The following is a 5,696-nucleotide window of genomic DNA, read 5'->3' as shown; positions in this document are numbered from 1 at the left end:
AGACGCGCGTATGATAGATATGAAAATTGCGTGTAGCAGATCACCCGTCCGGACGCCCATCCTCCTGGTCCAGACACGTGAAGCCTTTATAAGGAAATTACTTGCAGCGAACGTGCGATGGTCTGGACGATAATGCCTTATCGTTCGGACACAGCTCTCAAACAGGAAAGATTTTCAGCGAAATTCTCAGAATTTTGGTCGCACAGTTGTCCGTCTGGATGGCTTATGACCACCGTCCGGACGGTGCCCAGCTTTATCAAGCTAGACGCTCATTTAAGTCCTTGGCCTATAAATAGAGGCCCCTATGCTTAAGAATTGTAAAAATTCGGTATTGAATTCCACTAGTGCTTAGAGAGTTATTTTGTGAGGTTATTGAGCTGAGTTGATCTCTCTGAAGCCGTTGTTGTGTGTGATGTTGCTACGCTTAAACTGAAGTCTATCTTAAGGGTTGGCCCTAAGGTAAAGGATTCGATTGAAGACCCTTTCAGGTAGGAGACCTGGTTGGGAGGCTTCGTGTTAGGCTACACATTAGAGTGCAAGGTACGACCACTGCATCAATGGTATGTGAGTGCTACTATCTTGTAACTAGTCTTGTCTTCTAAATAGTGGATATCTTGGGTTTGGCTGTCTCGGAGTGGTTTTTCTTATCTAGAGTTTCCACTTCGTTAACAAAAATCTTGTGTTATTTATTTTCCGCATTATTTTGTTAACACATTGTGCACACACACACTTGCTTTATTTTAGAAGTCAATTTCAATTTTTACTGTACACAGCCAAGAGCATGTTCAAGCCATTTTCTCACTTAGGTCAGGGAGACAAGTGGACAACCAAGTGGTTCTTACTGAAGAGAACCCTATTTCATAACAAGAGTAAGGAAGTGACAACACAGAGGAGAAAGATGCGGAGCCATCTACAGTCATTGTTGAGATTCCTCCTAGGTTGTATAAGCTTAAGGCGCTTGCATTGAAGGAGGGAAGTTCGATGACATTTTAGAGGTATTCAAGCAAGTGCAGATCAACATCCCATTTTTGGATGACATCCAGCAGGTGCCATCTTATGCCAAGTTCTTGAAGGACTTAATTACTATTAAGAGGAAGACTAATGTCTCGAAGATGGTATGTTTGACCGAGCACATCAGTTTGATCCTTCAATGCAAGCTGCCCATCAAGCACAAGGACCCTGGATGTCCAACCATTTCTTGCATGATAGGAGTTAGCCACATAGAGAAGGCTCTGCTTGATCTTGGCGCAAGTGTCAACCTCTTACCCTATTCAGTGTACCTGCAATTGGGGTTGGGAGAATTGAAGCCTACCTCTATGACGCTTCAATTGGCTAATCGATTAGTGAAGGTACCACAGGAAATCATTGAGGACATTTTGATTAAGGTGGATAAATTCTATTTCCCTGTGGATTTTATAGTGCTAGACACAGAGCCGGTCCGGAATGTAGGGATTCAAATACTGGTAATTCGAGTGCGACCTTTCTTAGCCATGGCTAACGTCCTCATCAATTGTAGGACAGGGGCCATGAAGATCTCTTTTGGCAATATGACTGTGGAGCTGAACATCTTCGACATCAGCAAACAACCATTAAAGACTAATGAGATTGGAAATGCATGCTTGATTGAGGAGATCATTGAAGATACTATTGATGAAACAAGCATTGAGGACCCCCTGGAGGCATGTTTTGCTCAATTCGGAGAAGATTTGGACTTGGATAAGCTATTTGAGCAAGCAAATGCCATGTTAGAGTTTGCTCCTCTGGAGAGCAGCAAGGAAGACGAGGTACCAGTTCCCAAGCCTCCCGAGAAGGAACTTAAGCCATTGCTTGACAGTCTTAAGAATAGGTTCCTAGGTCCAGCCGAATCCTTGCCAGTGATTATAGCCTCAGACTTAGTTGATACTCAAGAAGAGAAATTGTTGGATATTTTAAGAGAGCACAAGGAGGCTATTAGCTGGACAATTGAAGATATCCAAGGAATCAACCCTTTGGTGGTTATGCACAAGATACACTTGGAGGAGGATGCCAAACCATCGAGGGAGCCACAAAGAAGGCTCAACCTAGCTATGCAAGAAGTTGTATGAGCTAAAGTGATCAAGTTATTGGACGCAGAAATCATATATCCAATTTCTGATAGCAAGTGGGTGAGCCCAATTCATGTTGTGCTGAAGCGGGCTGGATTAACGGTAGTGGAGAACAAAGACGGTGAGTTGGTGCCAACTCGTATTCAATCAGGATGGAGAGTGTGTTTCGACTACCGCAAATTGAATGCTGCCACCAGGAAGGATCATTTTCCCCTTCCTTTCATTGATCAAATGGTGGAACGCTTGGCGAGGCATGCCTATTACTGTTTCTTGGATGGATATTCTGGATACAACCAAGTCCCTGTGGACCCCAAAGATCAAGAGAAGATAACTTTCACCTGCCCTTATGGCACGTTCGCCTATCGTCGCATGCCCTTTGGGTAATGCAATGCACCCGCTACTTTTCAGCGGTGCATGGTCAGCATTTTCTCCGATATGGTAGAACATTTTCTAGAGATCTTCATGGATGACTTCTCCGTCTACGGTTCATCTTTTGAGGAATGTCTGCATCGCCTCACGTTGGTCTTAATACGATGTAAAGAGAAGAACCTGGTGCTAAATTGGGAGAAATGTCATTTTATGGTAAAGTAAGGGATTGTGCTTGGCCATGTCATTTCTCATCGTGGGATCGAGGTGGACAAAGCAAAGATAGATCTAATATCCAACCTTCCACCTCCACGTATGGTCAAAGATGTTCATTCTTTCCTGGGCCATGCAAGATTCTATCGGTGATTCATCAAGGATTTCAGCAAAATTGCTAGGCCCTTATGCAAATTGTTGGTAAAAGAGACCCCGTTTATATTTGATGAGAACTGCAAGAAGGCATTTAGGGCTCTAAAGAAGATTCTGACGTCTGCACCCATCATCAAGACACCCAGCTGGGGTGCACCATTTGAGATCATGTGCGACGCTTTGGACAATGCCGTTGGAGCTGTTTTGGGGCAGCGTATAGACAAACTTTCCCATGTCATCTATTATGTGAGTCGGACTCTTAACGACACTCAACTCAACTATTCTACCACTGAGAAGGAGTTGTTGGCGATCGTGTTTGCTTTGGATAAGTTTTGATCCTACCTGCTGGGTTCTAAAGTCATTGTCTACTCGGACCATGCAACCTTGAGGTATCTTTTCTCCAAAAAAGATGCCGAATCTCATCTCATCCGGTGAATACTGCTACTGCAAGAGTTCAACATCAAAATTCAAGATAATAAGGGTTCTGAAAATGTGGTAGCCGACCATCTCTCTAGATTGACTGTTGATTTTACTGAGGAGGCCACCCCCATCTCTGAAACCTTCCCTGATGAGCAATTGATGCACATTGCTCATACTCCTTCACCATGGTTTGCCGATATAGTCAACTATCTTGTCACAGGCCACATGCCTTTACATTAGGGACGACAAGATAAGTCCAAGTTTATGGCCATGGTGAAATATTTTTTCTGAGATGATCCTTACATTTTCAAGTATTGTCCTGATCAGATCATTAGGAGATGTATCCTTGAGTATGACCAAGCTAATCATCTCCTTTTGCCATGATCATGCTTGTGGAGGCCACTTTAGTGCAAAGAAGACTGCTGCAAAGATTTTGCAGTGTGGATTTTATTGGCCTACCTTGTTCCGTGACTTTCATACATACTGTGCCTCTTATGAGTGCTGCCAGAAGCTAGGGAGTATTTCCAAAAGGAATATGATGCCTCTCAACCCCATTCTGATTGTTGAGATTTTTGATGTGTGAGGCATCGATTTTATGGGACCATTCCCAAACTCCTATGGCTTTCATTTATATCCTTGTTGCTGTGGACTATGTGTCCAAATGGGTGGAAGTTGCTACTTGCAAGACCAATGACCACAAAGTAGTGGTTCAGTTTTTTAAGGATAATATCTTTGCTCGTTTTGGTACTCCCCAAGCAATCATAAGTGATGGTGGTAAGCATTTTTGCAACAAGATCTTTGAGCAGTTGATGAAGAAATATTTCATCACTCACAGGTTACAACCCCATATCACCCTCAGACCAGCAAACAAGTGGAGGTATCTAATAGGGAGATCAAAAGAATTTTGGAGAAGACGGTAAATCCTTCACTGAAAGATTGGTCTCTGGGCTTGAATGATGCACTATGGGCATACCGCACAACCTTCAAGACCCCGATTGGCATGTCTCCATATCGGCTTATCTATGGTAAGGCCTATCATCTTCCAGTGGAGCTGGAGCATCAGGCTTATTGGGCCATCAAGCAATTGACCTTTGATCTCACGATGGCTGGCTCACAGAGGAAGCTCCAACTCAATGAATTGGAGGAACTGAGGAATGATGCTTATGACTATGCGAGGTCTTACAAGGAATGAATGAAGAGGGCCCATGACCAAAATATTCTAAGACAATCTTTTGAGCCTAGTCAGAAAGTCCTTCTCTACAATTCACGATTGCGTCTCTTCCCAGGTAAACTCAAATCTCGATGGACGGGCTCATTTATTGTTCGCTTTGTTTCTTCTTATGGGGCCATTGAGATCGAGGATCCTACAAATGGTACGACTTTCAAGGTCAACGAACAAAGGTTGAAACCATTCTTGGAGTTGAAGAGTCTGGAGATTGAGACGACTCCTTTGGAAGACCCGAGTTATTCCGAATAACGGTTGTCTCTAGAGGAAAGTCTGGCTAAAGACTTAAAACTTAGCGCTTGTGGGAGACAACCCTCATTATTTTCCTTGTCACTAGATTGTTTGTTTGTTTTGTTTTTATTATGTTTTTTAGGATAAGTGTCTGCCATTCAAGTTTGAGGGAGCATTCTGCTACGTTACACTCGACTTGCGTCACTCAATTCGAATTGTATTTCTGGTCACATTGGGGACAATGTGTCATTTTAGTTTAGGGGTGGGGTAAACATTTCTGTTTCGGTCTGTTATTTTGTTGTTTTGTTGCTTTTGTGTTAAAAAAAAATTAAAAAAAAATTGCTATGTTGTTGATTGAGCATGTTTACATCTTAATATGGTTTGCTTAACATTTTGAGTTGCTTAACATTCTGAGTTGCATTTCATTAGAAATTTGAATTTGTTGACTCATCTGCTGGATTAGAGAGACCTCACTTATTTTAATTGAAATTCACAAGCACTTTTGCATTGGTTTTGTGGGGTATGAAATTTGAATTGAGGAATACGTATCATAAGATTTGTAGGATGATTTGTTGATAAAACCTTCGCTGTTTATTACCACACAAAAAAAAAAAAAAAAAAAAAAAAAAAAAAAAAAATCATCAATTTGAGTTCTCATTGAGTAACCGGGCCTATTGCCACACTAAACATTGAGTGTTCGCGTAAAAAGATGCGTAATTTAAATTTGAGTGATTGTATGGTTAGTTTGGCTTCGTAGCCTTTTTGACTTGAGTAATTAAGCCCTTAGGGATGTTTCTACATTTAGTGCCCTAAAACCTTCTGGTTTGGGAGCTATTGGCCCAACACTCGTTACATAGGTCAATTAGAAAGCTTAAAGAAGTCAAGCATTGCACAACCTACATAAAAAAATAAAAAAATAAAAAAAAAATCACATTTTAATTTAAGCCTTGGTTGTTTTCATTTGATAAAATTCCTATGAATTTTGGAGTACACAAACTTTGAGA

This window comes from Alnus glutinosa, chromosome 9, assembly GCF_958979055.1.
Source record: "Alnus glutinosa chromosome 9, dhAlnGlut1.1, whole genome shotgun sequence".
In the NCBI taxonomy this organism is placed as follows: domain Eukaryota; kingdom Viridiplantae; phylum Streptophyta; class Magnoliopsida; order Fagales; family Betulaceae; genus Alnus; species Alnus glutinosa.
The sequence above is the reverse complement of the archived record's forward strand: the minus strand, read 5'-3'. Positions refer to the sequence as shown.